The following is a 26,803-nucleotide window of genomic DNA, read 5'->3' on the forward strand; positions in this document are numbered from 1 at the left end:
ATATCATATTTTGCCAATATACGCGGGTGTATTTCTCTCTCTCTCTCTCTCTCTCTCTTTGGGTAAATGTATTTTCTGTATATCGCAAATGGTTTGTCGGTTCCAGGGGTATTAGTGGTGTTTTGGAAGTTATTGTATGCGAGCGATAAATCCCCCTTTTCTGGCCACAAAACTCATTGTTATAGAGTTGGCAATTGCACAAATGCAGAATATATATATATATTTATTTCTCTTACATGAAAAGCTAAACTAAACAAAATACAGAGAGCACGTGCCCGCGGATTAATGGTATATATAGTATATATATGTGTGTTAAGAGAGTGGGCGACATGGAGACAATATGGAGAGCCCACTATGGACTCTCGCACCCGTATTAACGAATACCGTTTTCCCTTCCCTGAAACGAGATCCGGCAAAAAGATAACTGAGTCGCAAGATCTCCGTTTGCAACAACTGAGCGTATAGCCTGCTTGAAATTAGCTCAACGAAACGAGCCACGACAACACCAACTTCGTCTCTCTCAGCGCCTCGTTAAACTTTACTCTCTTATACTGCACGTCACACTGCACTTTTGCTCAATATTTTCTTCATAACGACACACACACACACTATCACTGCCAATTCATCCCTTTTCCCTAAGGCTCTTCTTTTTTTTTTTTTTGTTTTATTTTTTCACTTTGTGCAAGAGAAAAGTCATTTTAAACACACAAATTTTCACTTAAATATATAATTTTCGGGATCGCTGATTACGAATCTGACATCAGTTTTTCAAAATTCGAATTGGCCGCAAAAACCCAGGAGTAACAAGTTTTAAGCGAATTTAATCAATTTTTTATTTTATCGTCCGCCATATTGGATCCGAAATTTTGAATTTTGAAAAACTAATGTCAAATTCGTATTCAGCGACCCCGAAAACCCCCGGGAAACAGGCTTCAAAATAATCCAATCCATTTTGAAAATTTATTCGCCATATTGGATCCGCCATTTTGAATTTTGAAAAACTGATGTCAGATTCGTAATCAGCGACCCCGAAAACCCCCGGGTAACAAGTTTTAAAAGAATCTGACCATTTTTTAAAATTTTGATTCGCCATGTTCGATCCGCCATTTTGAATTTTGAAAATCTGATGTCAGATTCGTAATCAGCGACCCCAAAAACCCCCGGGAAACAAGCTTCAAAATAAGCCAATCCATTTTGAAAATTTATTCGCCATATTGAATCCGCCATTTTGAATTTTGAAGAACTGATGTCAGATTCGTAATCAGCGACCCCGAAAACCCCTGAGTAACAACTTTCAGGCGAATCCAATCAATTTTTTAATTTTGTCGTCCGTCATATTGGATCCGACATTTTGAATTTTGAAAAACTGATGTCAAATTCGTAATCAGCGACCTCGAAAACCCCCGTGTAATAAATTTCAGGAATATTTAATTAAGAATTTTTTCTTAATTTAAGAAAATGTTTCTTATGTTAAGAATATTATATTCTAACTTTAAAAATAAAATGTTTGGGAAATATTCTTAAATAGGCGCCAAGAAAATATTCTTTTTAGAATATAATTTTTTCAGTGTAGTAAAAAATAATCGATTATAATTTATAATAAAAAAAAATTCTAAAATAAGCTCCTAAAAACAGGCCTAAACACTAGACTACCCCCTGAAAAAATATTTATCAGTTTTGAGGTTAAGTTAGAGCTTCCATTCTCTTTAATGTAATTTTTTTATCCATAAACCCGTTCGTGAATAACAACAAATATTTAGCTCCAAAAGTTATGGATGTGATCTTGCCTTTGTTTCAACGCACTCTTTGATATATATATATATATATATATATATATTTTCTTCTATTGACCACTATTGTTATTATTACTATATTAATAAAAATATATATGTCAATTAAAAAAAAAAAAAAAATGATGATAGAAATAAAAGAAAGTAAAACTAAAAAAATGTTATTTCGTTCAACAACCTTATTATATCAGTTTTTGTGATCTTCATTTTATTGCAGTTGAGCGCAATAAATTTCGTTTCTCTCTTTCTCTCTCTCATCTGCTCGACATCGAGTTTCAGCCAAATTCGACCTTGAGAACTTATATTCTGGCGGGGAATATTGGCCCAGGACCTTGAACAAGTCGAGGGCCATATATACTTAAAGCCACGCGATATTCCACCAAGACCCAATGGGGAAACGCCTACCGATATCTCATGCAACGGAATAAAAAAAAATCCCGTTTACATTCGACTCTCTTTTAAGTACGACCTCAGGCTTGAAACAGCGCCAGGTAATTTTATATGTATATGTGTGTGTGTGTGTGAGCGCCACGTAGAAAACTCGAACTTGTAATACTCTTGCGTACAGTGCAACAATTGCATCGGATGCAATTACCCGTGACGCCGAGCATCGGCCGGCCAATAAAACAACATATACAAAGAGCCAAAAGTGCAATAATCTGCATTCGCGAGTGAGGCCTAAGGCTCCCGATCTAGCGACTTATTGTTCGACTTGTGTTCCAAGTCAAAACTCGCTATGATGATGATGATGATGATGGTAATACTCAAAAGCCAAACACTCCCTATATAAGATGCAATTATTTCTCATTATTGGTTTTTTTCAACAATTTTATCTAACAAAAAAATTCAGTTTATTTGCAACCATTATATATACTCTTCAAAGCTTACTGAAAAAAATTATTTAACAAAAGATTTGAATTCGTTCTGTATAAAATTAATACAGCAGTCTGGCTTACTAATTAGTTCGGTATTACCAAATATATTAAATAAAGCGGAAGAATAAGTTTATGATCTCATAGACTATCCCTTATTTACTTTCACACCATTATATAATGTAATGCTTTTACGCTAACTATAAAATTGTATCGAATTTGGATAATAAAACCCAGTTTTTCTGTAATTGGATTGTTCCACTTATATCAAAACATTGCTTTTTCTCCAAATACGAAAAAATAAACACTAAGATCGCTTTTTCGAACATTCCCACTTGGAAAGATTCCCCGGAAAGTGCCCCCCCCTGGAGGTTCTATCAGAATTCCGCCGGAACTTCCAACGGAATTGGGGCTCTAAAAATTTTGAAAAAAATTAATCGGAATTCCGCCAGAATTCCGTCGGAAATTCTTTGGAACTCCGATTGAATTCCGACGGAATTACGTTGGAAGTTCCGGCGGAATTCTGATAGAAGCTCCAGGGGGCACTTTTCGGGGAATCTTTCCAAGTGGGGAAGTATGCATATGATTCTTTTTATTACCACACTGAGAAAAATATGCTATTGAATCAATAGCATTTCTGCCAAAGGTATAAAAATTATTGATTCAAAAGCATATACTACAGAATCTATAAAATATTTTACGAAATTTATAGCATATATGCTTTTGAATAAATAATTTTTATACCTTTTGGCATAGAAATCTTGTTTTGATTCAATAGCATATTTTTCTCAGTGCACGATTCTTGTGAATCTGAAAGGGAAGTTACCCTAATCCACAACGATTAGATGGTCACTAATTAAGAGGGTTGAAAATGCAACCCACTTCTTTGAATTCGTCTATCCTCTTTGTGAAAATGTATAAAAGATCCACATTTTCCAGGAGAGTTCAGTTCAGATTTTGGTGCAAGTCATCTTCATATACGAAATCTTGTACAAGTACTGTTATTCTGCCCGATTTCATACTCAAGTTCAACTTAGAAACAATAAAAGCAATGCGCACCAAAAGTAGAAACAGAAGCAATGCGCACCAAAAGTAGAAACAGAAGCAATGCGCACCAAAGCTAGAAACAAAAGCAATGCGCACCAAAACTTTACATTATTTCAATGAAAGCAAAAACGAACCTGGTTCAACTAATTTTAAGTCAAATTCGATTTTTTACATCAAAATTATCCCTTAATTTTTAATTTAATTGTTTATTTTTAATTCACTAATAAATTAAATAATATTCTCAATTATTATTTGACAAACTGGTTCATTTAATTACACAGGCACACAAAAAATAAAAAGCTGTTTGGCCGAGACACTACACTAGTCTACTTCCATGTATTTTTTCACGCTGAATCCGAATCCGAAGTCAGAATTATCAGATTGGCTTTTATTTTTTATATAAACTCAAAAAACTGCTCAGAAAGAAAAATAAAATCAAAAAGTTAAAAAAATTTTGAATGTCACTGCGATAGTGTAATTCCATGTATTTTTTGTCGCTGAATCCGAATCCAAAGTCAAAATTGTTAGATTCGCTCAAATTTTTAAGATAATTGCAAAAAAAACTCAAGTAACAAAAAACTCAAAATACTCAAAATCTGTTTTTTGGAATTATCTTCAAAATTTGAGCCAATCTGACAATTCTGACTTCGAATTCGGATTCAGCGTGAAAAAATACATAAAAATGCACTATCGTAGTGTTTCGTCAAAAAAAAATTTCTTTGAGCTAAAATCGCCAAAAACTGATAAAAATTCTTAATTAGGGGCACAGATAATTTTTTTTGCCGAAACACTACGGTAGTGCATTTTCATGTATTTTTTCACGCTGAATCCGAATTCGAAGTCAGAATTGACAGATTGGCTCAAATTTTGAGGATAATTCCAAAAAACTGATTTTAAGTATTTTGAGTTTTTTTGCAATTATCTCAAAAATTTGAGCGAATCTAACAATTCTGACTTTGGATTCGGATTCAGCGACAAAAAATACATAGAATTACACTATCGCAGTGACATTCAAAATTTTTTTAACTTTTTGATTTTATTTTTCTTTCTGAGAAGTCTTTTGAGTTTATTTCAAAAATAAAAGCCAATCTGATAATTCTGACTTCGGATTCGGATTCAGCGTGAAAAAATAAATAAATTTCCTGTATAAATAATCCTACTACATAATTTTTTTTTTCACCGTAAATTAAAAAATATATTTGATTGTTCGACAATTTAAAAAAAAAAACTCGTGCTTCGAGAAGAATGGAAAAAATATTTTTGTTTGAAATTCGGTTCGTGTAAATATAGAATAAGCGGTAATATCTCATGTTTCGTGCTTAAAATTTCGGCCGGAAGAAGATATTATTTTTCATTGGCAAACGTGTATATTTTCGACCGTATAAAATTTACAATTGCGCTGATACTTTAAACATATATTATATATATATGATGTTTGAAAAATAAAATTTTTGTTTTTTTCGATATTTAACATTTCAACAAGACACGTTCTTGAGAAAAAGTAAAATGATATTAAATTTGAATTGTGTCGTTGTCAGTTGTGTATATAATAAACATGTATTTGAAACAGACCGAATATGGTCACTCTCTTATTTCGATCAATTAATATAAAGGGCCTGCTGTCTCTTGAAAGACCCGCGTCTTTACAGTTCGTGCTTGGTTTGTTTGCTTTCTCTAATTAAAAGCTGCGCTTCGTCTCTTTTCATTTATCCCTCTTCAAAACAATTATTTTCTCTACATTAATTGAACTCGAGTATTTACTTTATTCTGTCTTTCTTATCATCCAAATTACATTCTTCCATGACGAAAATTGCAATCAACTCACTTTTACTTCTGCAATTATGCAATATATTCGAAAATTATTTTTCAACTACTTTTCTATATATTTATTTTTATTTTATTTTAAAATCTCTATTTTTTATAAGTTAAGTAACAAATTTTAATTTCTTCAAAATTATCGAAACTTTAATTGATTTTAGTTTAAAATTATCCGTTTTAAATTTAAAATTATATCCTAATTTTGATTTATTTAAGTTTCAATTAAATTCAAAATTCAATTGATTAAAACTGAAAATTAACGAAATTTCAATCTATACCTAAAGATTATAATCGATTTGTGTTTCAAATTATCCGAATTTAAATTTGTTAAAAGTTTAATTGATTTAAATTTCAAATTTTCCAAATTTTAATTAATCTAAATTCTAATTAATTTAAGTTTCATATTAACCTAATTTCAATTTATTCAAATTTTTAATGATTTAATTTTAAAATTATCCAAATTTTAATTAATCTAAATTCCAACGATTTAAGTTTTATATTATCCGAATTTCAACTCATCCAAATTTTGATTGATTTAAGTTTCAATTTATCAAAACTTGAATTCATCCAATTTATTTATTTATCAATTAAAATTTTTAATTATTCGAATTTCAATTGAATTAAATTGTAATCTATAATCAAATTTTAATTGATCCAAATTTCATTCAATATTCTAATGTTTATTGATTAAAATAAATTTATTAATTAAATAATTTTAATTTTTAATTAATTTTCTTTTTGTCAAATTAATTTGAAAAAAAGAGAAATTTTTTTTTTAATTTCTTATTGTAATATTTATTTTGAAAAAAAAAAATGTTTCGAAATGAAAGCTTCTTTTTGCAGTTATAAATGATTATAACTGTTTTGAAAAAAAGCAATTTCTGGAGATTTTATATTGGATTATAACGAGAAGAAAATTCCTCGTAAGCGTGTCTGTGTTAACACAAAGTGCAGTACAGTTTTCGAGGAAGATTACATTATCATCGAGTGCAGAAACGCTTACAGTAAGTCGTTTCACGTCGAAAAGCTTATCGAGCATTTGTATCGAACACACTTTGAAATCGACCCACTTTGTAAGAAAAAGTTCAAATATAAAAGTTTATTATTTAAGAGACAGTCAAAATTTCAAAGTTCAACTTTCACAAAAATTAAATTTACCAAAAATTAAAATTACAAATTTTAAATTTACAAATTTTAAATTTACAAATTTTAAATTTACAAATTTTAAATTTACAAATTTTAAATTTACAAAAATTAAAATTCTTTATTTTATTAAATTTACATTTCTCGCTATTATTCAATTTTAGTATAGACAATTATTTTTTTTTATTTATTTTACAACCCCTCATCAATTATTGTCAATTATTGTCAATTGTTACTATAATTGTTTTTAACTAATTGTTACATACTGTTTATTATTTTTTATTATTGTTAATCATTGTAATTAGTTGTTAATTACATGCGTAATTTCATGTCAATTATTGTAATTTGTTACTATAGTAATTGTTTCAACAAATAAGTAACGAGTGTATTTATCGATTACACCTAAAATATAATTTGCGAAGACAATTGCAAAAAAAAAAAAAAAATATCGTTTCACTTTTCTTTTTTTTTTATCTTTTTCTTTGTAATATGTGTTTTCTTTGTTTATACGTGATTCGAATTTATTCAAGTGAATCACAAAAATGAATCACGTATATATGAAAGAAAAAACTAAAATAAATTATTTCAACTGCACATGACGTGCTATTGTTTCTGGGAAGAGATTTGAGGTAAAAAAAAAAAGAAAAAAAAATGTCGAATCGACCAAATCGATGTTGATAAAGAGTTGTTATCAATCGGTCACCGGATACGGTTTTATAAGCCCCTCGGATTACATGAATCGATCTCCCTCTGCATTGTGCATTTACTAATAACATATACAGAAAGAAAAAAGGAATTTCGAAAATTTCTTCTATTTTTTTTTTCGATTTTCAATGACAATTTGATACACAAAATGAAATATTAAAAATTATCGGAAATAGATCACATGGAAAATGAATAAAAAAAAAAGGAAAAAAAATCTTTATCTGAAACAGCTATATATGTTTCTCTAGAATAGCGAAAACTTTCGTTGTTTTAGTGAAATATATATGGAACTTAATTTGCTCTTCTAGATGAAGATTTTTTTCCGTAAATAATTAAAAGTTGAAAATTGAAAATAAAAAAAATTAAATAATTAGATATAATGGAAAATAATAACATAGTAAGAAAATAATAAATAAATAAAATAAAAAATAAAAAAATAATAATAACAACAATGTGAATTTCGAAAAGGGCTCAACTCGAAAAAACGTAAGCGTCATTTTCGCATAACAAACGATAGCGAAAATGACACTTACGGTTTGCAGAGTTGAGCCCTTTTTGAAATTCATGATTCAATTGTAATAATAATAATAAATAATTAAATAATAATTAATTTAAAAAAAACTGAATTGAAATAATATTTTAATTAAAACAGACAGTTGAAAATTAAAAATTTCTAAATTAATAAAATGAGAAATTAAAAATTTTTTATTTTAAAGATTTGCGAGTAAAATTTTACCTTATTTCTATATTGTACAAATATCTTGTGTGTAACAAAATTATCAATTGTCGTCAGGTCTATATCTTTTTTTTTTCGAATTCCGTTGGCCCCTCCTGCTTCCCACTTTGTAGTCGCATTTTGCAATTTCAACCTCATTTTTGCGCATCGCTATCGTTTCGTGTAAACAACGATAAAGTGCCCCTTTATCAGAACTTGCACGCTATCGGCACTTTATTTTTTCAGGCCATACTTGCATTTTTGCAAGAGGCTGTTGCACCTCTGTTTAAAAAATATTGCAACATCCCCCATATATAGAGGTATATTTAAACATTCTTTTCGTAGATATATTATTTTTGTTTCCCTTGCAAGAAAAATTCTTCTTTTTGTTTTTTTAATTAAAAAAAAAAAAAAATTAATAAATAATTTAAAAAAAATTTTCTTACATAATTTTTAATTTATAAAAATTGATTCAGAAAGAAAAAGTTTTAAAAAATCTTAAAATTTCAATTTGAATTTAGTTATATTATTTTTCATGTCGACAATTTTGGAAAGAATAAATAAAAAATTATATAATAAACGTAATGTTATAAAATAAATAATAAATATAATAATTCTTATCGCTTTTGATTTTTTTGCGCTGACTATATGAATTTGCAAAAAAGGAAAATATGCTTTGGCACGTTTAGATTTTCAGAAAAATTAGTGTGAAAAAGTCAAAAAAGCGAGTTTGATTGGACTACAAATCCGCACTAATGGAAAATTTGATGGAACTACGATAAGGCAATTAGAAATCATTTTTTCATTTGCATTCAATTTTGTCATTTGTCACATTTATGTGTAGCACCATGTACAATTAACATTGTGAAACAAATTGATTAACAAATAAATCTAACAGTTTTCAAATTTCAAATTTTTTTTTACGTTAGGTTACTCAATTGTATTTAAAAAAAATTTTTTCATTAAATCTTGATATGTATAGAAATTTATTTTAATAATTAACAAATTATATAAATAAAACTGAATATAAAAAAATAATATTAATATAAATATATTAAAAAAAAATATATATAAAAATATAAATAAAAATAATCATTAAAATAAATACAAAAATAATTTCTAGCTTTCAAATTTTCCCATAGGAGATTAAAAAAAAATTGATTTTTAAATTTATCAATGAATTTAATTGTATATTTATAATATATATAAAAATTTCCGAGTAATAAAATTTGTAAAGAGCAATTCATTAAGTAAAGTGGTTAGTCGAAATTATAAATTTCGTATATATGGGAAAGATCTTTTATCAAGATTGACAACAATCCACTTGACCTAATTTTACGTTCAATTAACGATTTTTCATTGTACAAAATTAAAATATTAGGTTATCTGTCTTTAAAGTGAAAGATAATATTAATGTAATTACAAAGTTGCGCAGCAATGAGTCTCGCTAAATACGTTAATTACTACTATTTTCAAATTAATTCTATTACGAACAAAAAAATGTTTAAATAATCGGAAAATTTTAATTTATCAAAATTTAATAATAATTTAAATAAGAATATAACGGTAATAATTAAGAGACAGAGAGATGCATGAATAAATATATATATTATACACAGACACATATGTGTTTCCATATGTATAATACTTCATTTTGTATAATTATTAATAATTATTAATAATTACAAAATGAATGAAGTATTATAATAGAAATAATTTATCCAATAGGATTTTTCAAATTATAGAATTATAATAAAAATTCTAAAATTTAATTTAATTATTATATAATTATTATTAAAATGTAATGAAAAAAATTATTATTAAAAAATATTCAATCATTATTTGGCAAAATATGTATTAAAAAATTGTAAAATTTAATTCTTATATATAAATAAAAAGTAAATATAGAAAATCTTTATTAAAAATATTCAATTATTTTAAATATATTAAGTTAAAAATAAAATATATTTAAAAATCGTGGGAAAACGCTGCGGCTTTAGAAGACTTATATAATTAGCTTTGACTATATAGGCTATTTAGGGCGTTTGTGAAAAGACAGAAACGTTATAGGTAATGCGCACCAAGAATAAACCACAGTTATAAATAAACTTTCGTTTCACGGCTGCGCGGAAACGAGCGTTATTCGCGCTTACGCACGATTACGCATTGCATTCGTCCTTGCGGCTGGGTTTTCATTCATGAAAACGAGCATATATAACTGTTTTCATATACGATGAGCTTTCCCTCATCGTAAAATACATATTTAAGCGCAAAGCGTTCATTCTCATAAAAAAAAATATAAATATTTTTTAATCACGGAAAAAAAATTGTTCACCTGGAACAGCGATAAGTTTCACTGGAATAGCGATATGTTTCATTAAAATAGCGAAAGTCTTTTCATAATTCTAGAGAAACGTATATCGCTGTTGGAGATAAAGATTTTTTTCCGTGCTGCCATATTAAAAAAAAGAAGCCATATTTCTTCTAATCACACTCCTAAATCTATATGATTCTCATTCGTTATTGCAGCTTCTCGTGCTCCACCTCGAGCTCCAAATCTCCTCCCCACTTTTGGGTCTACAATTTCTCTCACTTGATTCGGTATATATATATGTTAAAAATGTTTCAATCATGGATTTTTTTTTTTTAAAGTAAAATAGAAAACAAAAATAATAGAAATTTTATAATTTTTTTTTCTCGATATTATTATTTTTATTATAAATATTATAATACTTAATAATAATAATAATTAGGTATTTATTACATATTTTATTCAAAAAATTAATTAATATTATTATTTATCAAATATTTAATAATTAATCATTCTATAATAATAATTATAATAATAAATTAATATTTAATTTATTTTATTTGATAATAGTAAAAGTAAAACTAACCGATTATTTGAATCAAATAAATTTTTGTTCAATCTATTATTATAAATATATGAGTTTATCACTCGATCGTCTTTAATAATAAAATTTTAAAGATAATAATCACTTCGAGTCAAGGAGAAAATAAAAAAAAGAACACAATTTCTTTTTTACGTTTCAACAGTACTGTTTCTCATTTAAAATATATTTTATAACTTTTCTTTTTGATAATGTTTTTGTTATTTACTTGAATAATAAAAAAAGTGTGTTTTATTGCAAAAAAATTTTTTATCTAAAAAAATGATTTTATAAATAAATTTTTGTAATTTCTAAAATTGACTTTGAAATGTAAAAAAAATAATTATTTTTTCCTTGACTCAGAGTGATGTTATCTTCAATATTTTTTTTTATGAACTATTGAATATATATATTCTTTCAGAGACTTTTTCAAAGTGTAAATCATTGATGAAAGATTCCAAAAATAATATTAAATCAGTTGCAATTTGTGTATTGACCTGTTAATAAGATGTGATCGCAACGTGAATATAAATTTTATAATTTTCAAAGGCAAATTATTTGTCTATATACATCTTTTTTATCGTTTTTTTGTATTCTTTCTTTTCTTTTTTATTATATTTATACAATTGAATCGTATAAATATAGTTTTGGGAGTGCTCGAATTTTTTAATTCGTGAACGAAAAAATTCTACAACTCGACGCCTCCCGTTGATAAGATGCCCGTTCATTTGTCAGAATAATAAAATGCCAACTCGAGCTCAGTTCAATATGAAGCTAGTTCAATTGTCAAAATAATAAAAGGCTAACTCAGTTTCCGTATAATATAATCCTATATCTCGCATTAAATTCGAATTCAAGTTTTCGTAAATTAAAAAAGCAGTTTTAGTCGATCAGAATATTAATTCATACTTTTTAATGATTAATTAGTTTTTTTTAGTTATTTTGTAATGATTAATTAATGATTAACAAAATAAAAAAAATTATAATAAAAAAAATAATATTAGTAATAAATAATTCAAGGCTAAATTAATTTTTTTCTTTTTTAATAATATTTTTTATTTTCATTTATTTTATTATTTGTTTTTTATTCTATTTCTTATTTTATTAATAATTATTAATCACTAATTAATCATTAAAAAGTATATGAATTAATATTCTGATCGATTTAAACTTCTTTTTTAATTTACGAAAACTTGAATTCGAATTTAATGCGAGATAGGATTATATTATACGGAAACTGAGTTATAGCCTTTTATTATTTTGACAATTGAACTAGCTTCATATTGAACTGAGCTCGAGTTGGCATTTTATTATTCTGACAAATGAACGGGCATCTTATCAACGGGAGGCGTCGAATTTTTTTTTGTTGAAATTTTTATTTTTTTCGGGAGTATTTGAAATTTTTAAAATCGCAATCACTTAAATCTTTAGAAAAAGTATTTTGTTTCTTATATATATATATATATTTTTTTTTTTAACGTAGTTTCAGTGTTCGAAATTGTTTAATTTGTGCTTGCTGCCAGTATACAGATTTTATCAACAAAAAAAAATATATATATATATATATCATCTAGTGCAGGGTAAGGTTTAAATTCTTTTTTTTTAATTTCTCCGTTGTCATGGAAACGGTAATTGTTATGGTAACTGTTGTCATGGAAATGGTTGCTGTGGTAACGGTTAATGTCATGGAAACGGTTGTTTTTTTAAGTTTTGTTTTAATTTCAAGTTACCTTCTTTTCGAGTATAGTTATTAGACCTAACCTCCAAAGTAGTTCCTATATCGTCCGCTATCTCTACAGTTCAAGTGCTTGATTGGTCAAAAATGCGCGCGCTGATTTAAAAAATATTTAGTTCAACCAATCACGCAGCTTTCCGAGAAATACTCCGAACTATATTCGGCATTTTTCGGAAACTTTCGGGAATACTATACATTACTATATACTGTATCAGTATACTGTAGTATATTAATATAGTAAATAGCAATATATACTGGAAATCTAAATAATTTGAATTTAAAATAACATAAATATTAAAAAAATTATAAAACGCTTTTGAAATAAAATTTTCCTACAAAAAAATCTTTCAATGCAAATGAATTGTTATTGTTTTGTCATATATACACATAGCACTTCTGTAACTGTCTTTTTCTTCTATTTTGTTTTCCCTCCCACTTGTGGGTAGTTCTGACAAGAGTTTAGGCAAGAAAGATCTTAAGAAAACTTGGGCTTTACGTAACAAGATGGTTTCCGTGTGCCTTTCACGTTACAAGGCCAACGTCGTCTCGTGGGATCTAAGGGCGCGTTTGCACGCGCGAGATTCCGTCGCCTGTTTATATGTGTATTATAATGCCCTGGACCTCATCTATATAGGTATATATTGGATAGTCCGCACTGATCTACCCAACTATATTCATACTCTTATTTATATTGGAACGGTTAACATACGTGGGTCCAGGAGGCAGAAAAAGAGGGAGAGAGAGAGAGAGAGACCATGAACCGATCGTGGGAGCCAGCTGAATATTACCCGACCAAGAAATGCCGCACAGTCCAGCGTCAGTGACTTTTTTTTTTGCCTACTTAGCCTCTATAAGTGAAGTCGTTTTAGTTTTCATGTTCCCTCTCCTATCCGTCAATATGCCTCTTACTTTCGTACTGTTACACGAAACCTACATCCTTCCCCGTGACCAATACTTTGATAACAATTGCCCTTTTCAATAGATTTATCTCTTTTTTTTCTAACCTTTATTAATGCCGATATATGTAAATTTCAAGTTAGTGTGATTAATTTAGATTTTAGATATAATTTTTTATCTTCTATTTTCCGTTTTTGAAATATCAAATTGAACGAGAAGAATTTATTTTGCCAAATGTTTAGAAAGTATTACTGCGGATAGATAAGAAATTTGTCAGTAAGAATTCTAAACTTATATACCATTTCCAGAGTTTTTTTTAAGCAATTTTAATCTTTCTCAGTAAAAAAAAAGTCAGGTTTCAAAAGTTGATTCAAGATTTTTTACCACATTCGTCTATTTACTGTTTAAGCTAAGTGCCACAACGATTGTTTTCGATTTTTATTACAAAATTTTATGTAGAAATCTATATTACCGACTGTCGGAATGGTAGACATTTTTAGTTGTTTTCAATATTCGTTGTAGGAGCTTTTTTGGTTTTTCTCAGTAAAAAAAAGTCAGGTTTCAAAAGTTGATTCAAGATTTTTTACCTCATTCGTCTATTTACTGTTTAAGCTAAGTGCCACAACGATTGTTTTCGATTTTTATTACAAAATTTTATGTAGAAATCTATATTACCGACTGTCGGAATGGTAGACATTTTTAGTTGTTTTCAATATTCGTTGTAGGAGCTTTTTTGGTTTTTCTCAGTAAAAAAAAGTCAGGTTTCAAAAGTTGATTCAAGATTTTTTACCTCATTCGTCTATTTACTGTTTAAGCTAAGTGCCACAACGATTGTTTTCGATTTTTATTACAAAATTTTATGTAGAAATCTACATTACCGACTGTCGGTATGGTAGACATTTTTTTAGTTGTTTTCAATATTCGCTGTAGGAGCTTTTTTGGTTTTTCTCAGTAAAAAAAAATTATATGTTTCAAAATTTTGTGCGTCATTCGCTTATTTAATATATTTAATTTAAATGCCAAAATAATCGATTTCTATTTTTATGTAGAAATCTATATTACCGACTGTCGAAATGGAAGAGACTTTTATTTGTTTTCAATCGATTAAAGATTCACTATTGAAGTTTTTTTGCTTCAACATGTTTGAAATTAAAAATAAAAAAATATATAAATTGTCACATTTCTCACATGACCTTTAAATTTTTGTAAAAAATTAAATCTTAATTGTTATTTTAATTTATAAAAACTGATGAGTTGGTAAAAAAAAATTTTCATTTGATTATATTTTCAAATAAAAATCATCTTATTTTAATTGACAATTTATTTTAAATGTTAGTGAAAAGTAAATGGTATATACAATACCTCTCTCTTTTTATTTACAGATTCCATTCAACCAACGGAGGACAATTCGAGCCTACGCTATAGCTACTTTACTGAATAGTCCACTCTACTACAGTTGATGTCTATGAAGGTAAGTGAAGTTAATAATATACATTTTTTTCTTATTGTTATAGCATTATGCGAAAATTTAAAAATAGATTATGAATTATTTTTTTGTTGTTATAAATTTCGGCAAAAAAATCAGTAGAAAAAAATACATTTATTCTATTTTTTGAAAATGATAATAAATTGATTTTCATTTCATGTCAAAATTATAATGAAATATGAAAATCGAGATGATAATTGCTTAAATTATAATAAAGTCGAAATTTAAAAATAGTTGAAATGAATATTAATTGGGTCAAAATTAATATTAGGTAAATTAAAATCGAAATTTAATTCTCTTCAATTAAAATGAAGAAAAAATTTGCCTCGAATACAATCCAAACTGCATATGAACATAATTATAAGTATATATATATATGAAACTGCATAATTATTAATATTGCTTAATTAAATTTCAAAAGTTGATTGATTTACTTTTATCAATAATATATATTCTACATGTTCTTTCAATGTATAATCTTTAATACATTGAAAAATATTTTATTTCTAAATGTCTTGAAATAGATTTTGCAATAAATTTTGTTTCCATTCCTTTTATATTTGACAAAATATTTTTAAGTATAAGAAAAATAATGTTTGGTTATCACCAAGTTCCACAGTTTTTTCAAATAACAATTTTAAAATTTGTAAGATTATAATTTTAACGACTTAAAATTTTATAATTTAATTAATTAATTGACTAATTAACAGTTTAACTAAATATAATTTTGTTTCTTATAAATAATCATTGTCAGTCGAGAAAAATTTTGAAACTACTGTATAGATTAATCTGGCCATCTAGGAATTTACTACTTAAAAATTCAAGTGAACACCATTTTCAAATGGTGAAATTTTTCATCACTGACTTTTTTTTTAATATGTAGACTCGATATTTGACATAATATTACATTTAGAATAAGAAAAATACTTATTATTCTTAAGTACTCTTACCCCATTGGTGTGTGGACCATTTTACCTAAAGTCTGGGGCAATACGGATCGGAACCATTTTTCCTTTTATATAATAGTTTTTTTTTTAATTGCAGAAACATTTCGTCGCGAATTTTTAACGTAATGAATCGAATTTTTTTTTTTGGTAATTTCTGATTGTTTAATTTTTAAATTCCCCCCCAAATGTTTCGAACGGAAGTTAATTCAAACTTAGCCCTTTTCGAAATTCACGATTCAAATTAAATTTTATAAAAATGAAAATTGTAACAAAATTAATTTTGAAAAATTATTCATATACAATTTTTTCTGTGTAATTGATGAGAAATTTCATATCGTGAAAAAAAAATAAAAAATAACTGGTGTGTGCCCATCTTACCCCGCATGTTACCCTATAGAGAATAGCTGAAGAAATATATGTGCATCACACCCATGAAAACTGGCAGAGATTAACGAGTCATGGGAGGCTTGCTGCCACCACTTTATAAAAAGTTCCCATTTACGATGATAAAGGTTTAGCTTCATTTTCTTGATTATTAAGCCCTTGAAGCTCAGTGAATTTTTAATCCCTCTATTCTCGGGGGTCCCATCCCATTCTGCTTTTGCAGTGGAAGAAGCGTCTCTGCATGGAGCCTCGTCTTTCCGGGCACACACAAGAATACCTATGCATAATTTTTGCACTCACATATATATATATATATGTATATTACCTTTAAGACTCGTGTGTGAGTATGTGTGTGTGTGTGTGTGTGAGACATCGAAGCATGCGTACCATCTGGCGCCCCATGTGCTCCTTCGGCGTTTGTTATACAATGCAATGACGCCGCGAGCGCAGAACCTTCCTGCGTTTTGTTCGCATGCAATTTTGACATTTTTCCTACTCTCCACCAATAGAGGCGCAATAGCCTCGAATCGCTCTCACAAAAGGGCCTCCCTCTTGATTCTTCGGGAAAACGGATGTGGCCAAGGGTTTGTGTCGATTCTACTTTTACAAGGTTGGTTCCCTCGTTTTTTTTTTTTTTTTTTTAACAATAGGTGTCATTTATTACTTTTTAATGGCTCGTAATTCATATGTCCTATACTGGTTAAAAAAAAAGTCTCCAAGACTACCGAAATTATGGAAGTTAATTTTTTTTGGTAATTTTAATAACCGAAATTCGCAAAAAAAAAAAAAAATAATTAGGGTCAGCCGGGGTAAATCCGAACGCTAATTATTTCAGCTTAATTAAAATTTTAAAAAATAAGTTAGACATGAGAATTTTTACCTCAGATCCTCTTCAAGAGATTCTAAGTATTATCCCATTTTTCGTTTGTTAATTAGCAAAAGCATAAACAAAGATAACAAGTATTGCAAAAAAGATTGAAAATCAAAGATGACACTCTTTCAGTATTTTGTCTCGTATTTGAAGAAAAAGAAGCTAAAAATTCATTTTATTATTTATAATTGTTTTTTATGAATACTAGAACAGAAACTATTTTTGATTTTTGCCTTCTGTAAAATTTTATTAATAATATCAGACCGTTCGTATTTACCCCGGAAAATTGGAAAACCGGGGTAAATCCGAACGGTATTTTCAATAATTTTTTTTTACATCAGAGCCACACAAAATTGTTTTTATTTCATTACACTATTATTTTAACATTATAAAAGTACATAGAAAAAAGTTTTTCTTTCTATACGTATCCTCGTTAGTAATTAATAAGCAGAAACTTAATCTCTGTTCTCTCGAAGGAGTGTTTCAATTTTTTTGCCAAATGGTTTGTTGAAAAAAGTTTTTCAGGATCTTAATAAAATTTGGTATTCTAGGGTTTTTGGGGTCGCTGATTACCAATTTGAAGTCAGTTTTTCAAAATAAAAAATGGCGGACGAGAATTAAAAAATTCATTGGATTCGCTCGAAAATTGTTACTCGGGGGGTTTCAAGGTCGCTAATTACGAATTTGGAGTTAGCAAATTTGATCATTTTTAAAAATAAGTTTTAGGAAAGTCCGCCATTTTGAATTTAAAAAATTTGACTTTTATTTTTATATTTACATTCAATCACTCCAAAATACTTTCTGTAGCAAGTTTTGCAAAAATCCGTTATGATTTGATAAAGTTATTGAAGGTTTTAATTGTGTAATGCATTTTAATTTTTAACCTGTTTGATTTTTGTATTTATATATGATGCATTATTACATAATAGGTTTATTATCGTATTTTTTTTGAGTTTTTATATAAGTTTAACAATTGCAATACTTTAAATTTATTTTCCCTAAGATTTTTCTGAAATACAGTGGCGTTCGTATTTACCCCGGTATTTTAGGAAAGTTGCAAAGTATCGAGATAAATACAAACGCTAAATTTCCTGCGATTTTAATTTATCAAAAAATTTTTGCTACCCCATAAAATTGTTCTATGGAAGTAAAGTAACAACTTCATGTACCAGAATACCGGAAGTATTGTCTTTTAAAAGAAAAAACTTATGTTATTGTTGAAACTTACTAAAAGCGTTCGGATTTACCCCGGCTGACCCTAAACATAAAAACAATTTTTTTTAATTGTTTTCTAAACATTTTTTTATAAGAAACCATTTTAAATAGGAGCACCTTTTTCTACCAATAAGAGAGTTGTAGTAGCGCAAGTGCAGTTGCATTTGGTGACGAACGTTGGCATTTTTGCCTAAGAAGCAAAAATTTATAGGTTATATTTATGATAGTTTTGGTTTGGAGTGCAAATATACAAAGATAATCAATTCTCAACTAAAATTATTGAGTCTTGATGACATCAAAAATTAAAAATGATTTTGATTTTACAATAACAAATGAACGTTTAATTAAGGAAAAACATAATCTTAAACATAACCTACAATTTTTGTACTTCATTTCGATTTCTGAACAGCGGAATGGAATTAATTTTGCGCGCGAAACTTTGAATTTTGAATCGCTAACGTATACACTATAAAAAGAAAGACTTATTTTAAGGCCAAAAAGAGGTCTTATTTTAAGAGGCAACATTTTTAAGGTAGCTTTGCTGAATTTACAAAATGCAATTTCCATTAGAGTTACTGCGCTGATTTTAAGACTCATCTGAAAATAGGATCTTCTTTTTCCAGTGTAATAAAAAAAATAACGAAAATAATAACGAACTCCCGCACAGCACCGAAACATTTTACTGTAAATTTAGTAAATATTTACTAAATTTTCAAGAAAGTTTCGGTGCTGTAGGGGAAATAATATAAAGTGTAACGAATGTTGAAAAAGATTTATCATAAAAAACTTCTTTGCGCAAAAAAAGGTGAATAAAATTTACAATATTTTTAAGGTTATGGCAGGTGACCCTTGAGGTAAAACTTATTAATTAATATTAGTCCTTATATATATATATGTAAACTAAACAAAAATTGAGTTTTTCATATATATAATAGAACGCGACACTTCGCAATCGCACATTCCAAGATTTGTTTTTGCAACTGAAAGTAATAACAAAAAAGAAACAGAGTAACAACTGCACTTTCAATGAATGCGTACTTCAAAGTCATAGAACGTTCCAAAGGTTTTCTCACGAAGTGCGGACGCCCACGTCAGGCGTGATTTAACGATATCCATGCATATATTTATACCATTAATTGCGCAAACTTGTGTCGGTAAGTAGGTTGATTTAATGGGTTAAGAAAAAATGAACGTTGTTGTATATGAAAATTCTTGTGGCACGGTCGGTTTAGTCTCAATCCTTGAAAATATATATATATATATATATACATATAACGTATATCGCAAATAATCGCAAATAGACAAGGCACAGAATAGACGACAACATATATATATATATATATATATATATATATATATATATATATATATATATGGATGATGTGTGCAGAACGCATGTTCCAAACATGTGTCTCACTGTTATGTATACATGACAGTTGTCACCATCATAAATCTTTGTCAAGTTGACTGCTTTTTTTCATAGAGACGTGACACATTACTCTTCTTTTGAACTATATATATATACATCCCATAACTCTCATCTCGCCAAATAAAATCTTTCGGCGAATTAAATCTCACTTTGCAAAATTAACATTAGAGACAAAATTGGGAATTATTTTATTATTTCTTTTATTTTCTTGTTTAAATCAAGATATTCAAATTTTTATTGTCGAAATTTTCAATTAGAAGAACTGATAATAAATAAATACATAATGATAATTATTGAAATGTCCGCAAAATTCTCTATGCTACAGCATCAGATAAACTGTTATTAAAAAAATATTCCATTCCAAGCTTTCGTGGCCTGCTATGGTAAAATTTACCATGGCAACAGTTGCCATAGTAATGGTTGCTATGGTAAAGGTAGTCATGGAAACAGTTGCCATGGCAATGATTGTCTTGAAAATGGTTGCTATGGTAACGGCTGTCATGAAAACGGTTGTTAATATGGTAATGGTTGACTTGGAAACAGTTGTCAAGGAAACGGTTGACATTAGTAACGGTAGCTATAGTAAAGATTGTCATGGAAACGGTTGCTATGGTAATGGTTGTCATGGAAACGGTTGCTAATATGGTAATGGTTGTCATGGAAACGGTTACTAATATGGTAGTGATTGTCATGGAAACGGTTATAATGGTAACGGTTTTCATGGAAACGGTTGCTAATATGGTAGTGGTTGACTTGAAAACAGTTGTCAAGGAAACGGTTGCCATTAGTAACGGTAGCTATAGTAAAGGTTGTCATGGAAACGGTTGCTATGGAAATGGTTGTCTTGAAAACGGTTGCTAATATGGTAGTGGTTGTCATGGAAACGGTTGCTTTGGTAAAATGGTTGTCATGGAAACGGATAAAAAAAAATATTCAATTAGAAACTTATTGGTAGAATACTCTCTAAATCTGAATTAGTAAAAATGTTTACTAATTTAAATTAGTGACTCATTTTTTGCTTTAAAATTAGTTAAATTTTACTAATTGTTCGTTAATGTTACTAATTATTAGTAAAAATTTTTCTAATTCAGAAGCAAAAAGTGAATCACTAATTCAAATTAGTAAACATTTTTACTAATTCAAATTTAGAGAGTAAATTATATAATAAAAATTTGTATAAAATTTTTGCAACGGTTTTCAAATCTAAATTGCGTAGTCTTATTTATAAGTTTTAATTTTGTATTTCTTTTTTTGTAAGGGCTTTTTAGCATGTTAAATCAAATAAGTATAAAAATTAAAATAAAAATATTTAAAAGACGAAGAAGAAACATATCATTGAATATATAGATTTGACAGATGAAAAGAAAAACTAGATGATTTGCATGAAGTGAACGATCAAAGAAAAACTCGTCACGATGCATAAGGAAGTGTAATTTTTTTTTTTTTTTTTTTTTTTTGCCTTTAAGAAGAGATCTAAAGATTGGCAGTTCATCTGAGAAGGAACGAAATTGCCATCAAGAATTCTGTATGTGTGCCTCGGTATCAATACAAAGGACTCCTTGTTAGTGGCAGTTGAGTTTTGCTCTGACATGATTTGAAAAGACGTTTTATGCGGCACACCCGAATTATAAATATAAGTGCACACAATATCGCCGCGCGAGTCTTTGACCTCCTCTGCTCCCACTATTTTGCCACAACTTGGTCTTAGGGTCGTCGGAAAAGTTTGACTGACGCCAATTTATTTGCGCCTCTTATCAATTTTATAATATCAAAGAGGAAATCGTCTTCTCGACTTTTGGCCTCTCTTTAATTTTCTCTCTCTATCTCTCTCTCTCTCTTTCTTTTCATTATCTTTGTATGATTTTTCTCTTCAACTTGAGAAAAGATCTCTCATCGAAATTCCAAGTGAAAAAAAAAAAAAAAAAAATCAAACCAATCGTTGATGCGAGGTCGAGAAAAACTGGTCAGTTATTCACGTGTGTTGGTTGCCGATAGCGGACTTGTCCCTTAATTAATATTCAGATAAGCGGAAAAATAAGAACAAACTGGAAAAAAAGTAGATGAAGAAGAAGCGAGCCTTGCCATTTATAGTTTAATAAAAATTATGTTGTAAATTTATATACGTAGGTCGTTGAAAAATTCTGATTGATGTGTAAGATTGATATCAACATGTTTTTTTTTCTGTCCTTTGATATTATTTTCCATTTTTTTTTATATCCGAATTAAATTATTTGGATTTAAATTTAATTATAATTACTTGTTTCTTTAATTTACATAAAATAATAAAAAGAAACATGAGTATAAATAAATGTTTATATGTGACGCTTTCTAAGAAGCAAAAAAATTTTAGGTTATGTTTATCATAGTTTTACTTTTATGAAAATAGTTGTTTTTTAATTGTAATTCAATTTAATGTAAATTAAAAATTATTATTAATAATAATAATAATAATAATAATAAAATAAAACAAAAAAAATAAATAATAAAATGTAGCAATATATTAAAAAACAACAGAAATACAATTTTCTGATGTAATTTATTAATTATTTTCTATTTTATTTTTTAATGTCTGGTTTCTATAAATCAAAAAAAAACGATTTTTTTTATTTTATTTATTTTATGAAAGAAAAAATTGAAAAAAGGCAAAAATACTAGTTTTTAATTAATTTCTTTAGTGTAAATTAAATATTTCATAAAATTGCGTAGCAATATCATTTCTTATTGGTCCAGTTTTTATGATGAATGAAAATTGTTTTAAAATATAAACTCGGCTTCAAGTAGTTAAATGTTTTTATGATAAATACTAATATGCACTTAATGATTTGACATAAAACGTCGTTCGATATCAATTTCGCAGGTACCTGTAATTTTGCGTCATCATTATATGATCAATAAGACAAGTGAAATAATTTTCATTATATAGCTCGAAGATTTTTTTTCTCAGACAATAAAATCACTTGAATTTTAATTATTTTAATTAAATAAAAATTTCATAATATTAAAATAATTTAATTTTATTATTTATTTAAATCATTCTTATTTATTTATATTTATTATTTCTTTAAATTTTGTCATTTAATTGAACTTAAATTTTATTATTTTTCTGCCCATTAAAATTTAATTAATCTTTATTAACTTTTACAATAATATTTTCTCCTTATAATTTTTTATTTCTACTTTTTAAATTTCTTTTACTTATTGTTACATAACAGTAATTAAATATAAAATTTCTTTTTATTTTTTATTATACTTTTATTTATTTTTTTAGTTGTCTAATTGAAACTAAAAAAATCATTATTTGTATATCTTTTCTTAATTGAATTGAAATTATAATTAATTCGTTAATAAATAATTTTCTAACATAAAAAAAAATAATTAACATTGAATTCGACATCAAAAAAGTGAAATAAAATTTGCAAATAAATATTTAATATAAAACGGACTAAATAAAATAGATTCCTTAATATCACGCTGAGATTCGCGTGAATTTAAAAAAAAAAGTTGTGTTATCAAAAGTGATACAAGATAAATGCGCGGAGATTTTTCGTTTCTCGGACACTCATATATGTCATTGAAAAATCAAGGACTTTGCCTTTTATCGATATTGAGCTCGCGCTTGAAATCTCTTTTTCGAGTATAGTAATTAGTTCTTACGTATATATATATATTTTTTTCTCCACGTGAATCTATGCGACTCGCCCGATTTGTACAAAAATAGTCAACGACACAAATGTAACCCTCGAAAACACAAACTTTACTATATAAGGCCAGGGTTCGAAAGTGCTTCGAACTTTTCATAATTCTTATAACAAACCACAATGACCTCAGAGGTCTTTGATTATTATTTATTCCAAAAGAAAAAATAAATCAAATACACTATAATTTCATTTATTAAAATAATTTCAATTATTTTTCGCGTTAACAAATTTTGATATTTCAATTTTATTAAATTTACTTCAAAATTGCGAATTTAGATCAAAAATTATATAACTTTTTATTATTCTTGATTGATTTTTTTTTTATAATCATTTTTTTCTTTTATAATCTGATAATAATTGATAAAATTTCTTACGGTAAACAAAGTTTAGTTGAAAAAAAAGGAAATTTTTTTTTTCTCGGGAACGCAAAAAAAAAAGATTTTTACCTCTTAAAATAAATTTTCGTGCAAACTCACGCATTTTAAGATAGCGTTATTATTTTGATAAGACATTATCGACTACTCGGCAGTTGAGAGCACGGCCCTCCCGCACCAGTCAATATAGCCGGCAAAAGATAAAGCTTGTTTTCAACAAATTAATCTTTTCCCTTTCCTCGCACGACTTTTCGATAGAGAGAGAGAGAGAAAAAAAAATGCCTATCTGCTTGACACTGCAGTGGCTTCATTTTGCTACGAAATTTTCGATCCTTGGATTAAATATATATATATATATATTTATAAACTTCAATGTCAAAAGAAACATCTCTTATCATTCGATAATTCTCCAATTTTTCTTTTCCACCATTCATTGCGCAGAAGTATTTAATTTAATTTTTATTACATATATTTATATTAAGATTACATAATAATTTATTGGAAAAATCAATCAAAATTTGCATTTTAAAAAAATTTTAATTTTATATTTAAATTAGAATTATTTTAGAAAATTAATTTTTTTTACTACTAATTAGTTAGGTTTAACTAATTAGTTAATAAATTGAAATTAGTAAAGTTTAACTAATTTATAGTTAAATTTAATAATAATAGAACACAGAAAAAACGCTGGGTAAATTTTGTTGCGGGTAATTTTAACCAATGCTAATTCACATAGACGGTGGCGCCCTCAACTAGGATAAAATTTGTTGCAAGTAATTTTTATACTGATTTTGGGGTAAAAATTCTTTTTTTTTCGTGTGAATTAAATTATTACACGGCGGAATAAAACCTCCACCTGATACATCGAAAAGTTTTACTGAAACAGCGATATATTTCAGTAAAACAGCAAAAGTTTTCGCTATTCTAGAGAAACATATCGTTGTTCCTGATTAAAATTTTTCCCGAGTATTAAATTTAATATTATTATTGTTATGAATAATTTAACTATATTAAAATTAGATACCTTTAAATTAGTAAAATTTAACTAATTCAAAAGCAAAAAGTGAGTCACTAATTCAAATTATTTAAAATTTTTTTATAATTCTGCTTTAGAAAGCATTTGAATATTATTATTATTATTATTAAATTTAAATTAGTTAAATATATAATTAATTTGGTAATAAAAAGTTAGTTACCGATTCAAATAGTAATATTTCTTCTAATTTTTTAGTTAAAAATAACCAATTATTAGTTAAATTCACTTTTAGGTTATGTCGAAATACTAAAAATAGCTGGTAACTAAATTTTGAGGTTATGTTCGTTTCAAGGCTCTGAATATAGCCGCCAGCCCCCCTCCCTCCTCTCATTTCCCCTCCTCCGCCAAAATGGCCTAAATTTTAAGGTTATGTTCGTTTCAAGACTCTGAATATAGCCGCAAGCCCCCTCCCCCGCCAGAAATGACCTAAATTTTGAGGTTATGTTCGTTTCAAGGCTCTGAATATAGCCGCAAGTCCCCCCCTCCCTCCTCTCATTTCCCTTCCTCCGCCAAAAATGACCTAAATTTTGAGGTTATATTTGTTTTAAGACCCTAATAAAGCAGTAAGTCCTTCCCCCTTCCCTCATCTCTCTCTGTATTTCCTGCCAAAAATGACATAAATTTTAAGGTTATATAAATTTTAAGACTTTCAATATAGCCGCAAGTGGAGGTGGAGTTCCCGCCAAAAATGACTTGAATTTAAAGGTTATGTTCGTTTCAAGACTTTTTAATAATTTATTGGTTTTTAGGCAAATTTCATTGAAATTATTTTTAAAAATAATTTCTTAATGTCGATTTTAATTTATTTAATTATTTATTTATTATTAATTTAATTAATTTATTAATTAAAATTTAATAATTTTAATTTTAATATTTATTCAGATTTCAATGAATTTGTAATAATAATTCTTTGAAATAGGTGGTTCATTTGGAAAAATAAGATCAATGGAAAATTAAAAAAAAATGATTAAAACCGGGGGGGTTGGCGCGCGAAGCGCTCAGGGGGGCGTAGCCCCTCTAGTATATATATATACCATTTCACATATATAATTCGCTTTACAACGAAAACCGTGTCCCTCTGAGAGCAATAATACTCGAATTTCTTGAAAGTTGCCGCACGAGTGATAATAAAGGACAAGCGCAATAACAAAGCACTTTAATGGTGAATTTCTGGCGAGCAAACCCCACTACCAAAGATAATGTTCTCAGTTAGCCATTAAAAAAAATGTTATACACACTCTTGAATGCGCTCTTGAAAATAATCTGCGAGTCATTTGCGACAATAAATCGACTTTCAGTCAAGTCGTCCAATAATGCAGAGAGAGCCCGTATTCAAGTCGCTATGAATGCGCGCGTTCGAGTCTTGTATATATTGTTGGCAAGGGAAAAACCTATATATATATATATATATACAGGTGACTAAAACCATCGAGCGTCGCTTTAATCGAAGACCATTTGCCCATTTAGATGGGAGATAAGAGGTTTGCGCTTAATGCACATACGTGTAATTTCAATATAAGATTGGCAAGAGAGGGAAAGAACCGCTAATGAACCGTCGAATATAATATACACTATGCGACAATGAGAAAGTCATGAACTGCCGAACAAATAAGACGTTAGCCGCGTGTTACGTGAGCATATAGACATATATATATATATATATTTTTTCCCAACTGAATTTTATAATTATTTTTTAAATACGAAACAAATACAAACAAATTTCAACATATTTTTCATAGATTCTAAATTT

At 27.8% G+C, this 26,803-nt stretch overlaps 1 long non-coding RNA gene across 2 annotated transcripts in view; it reads right to left on the minus strand.

Annotated features, from left to right (window-relative positions):
• The window catches only part of LOC127279177 (uncharacterized), a 39,319-nt gene extending 13,005 nt beyond the window's left edge, over window positions 1-26,314 (minus strand). Inside the window, exon 1 of one of the 2 annotated variants that reach the window (XR_007842606.1) lies at window positions 26,088-26,314. This is a non-coding gene — a long non-coding RNA (uncharacterized LOC127279177). Of the gene's footprint in view, window positions 1-24,089; window positions 24,154-26,087 lie in introns of those variants that run through there. The other variant, XR_007842608.1, reaches the window with a different exon arrangement.
• Window positions 26,315-26,803: the final 489 nt, after the last annotated feature.

This window comes from Leptopilina boulardi, unplaced genomic scaffold, assembly GCF_019393585.1.
Source record: "Leptopilina boulardi isolate dan_hultmark-lab unplaced genomic scaffold, ZJU_Lbou_2.1 LbouV2_214, whole genome shotgun sequence".
In the NCBI taxonomy this organism is placed as follows: domain Eukaryota; kingdom Metazoa; phylum Arthropoda; class Insecta; order Hymenoptera; family Figitidae; genus Leptopilina; species Leptopilina boulardi.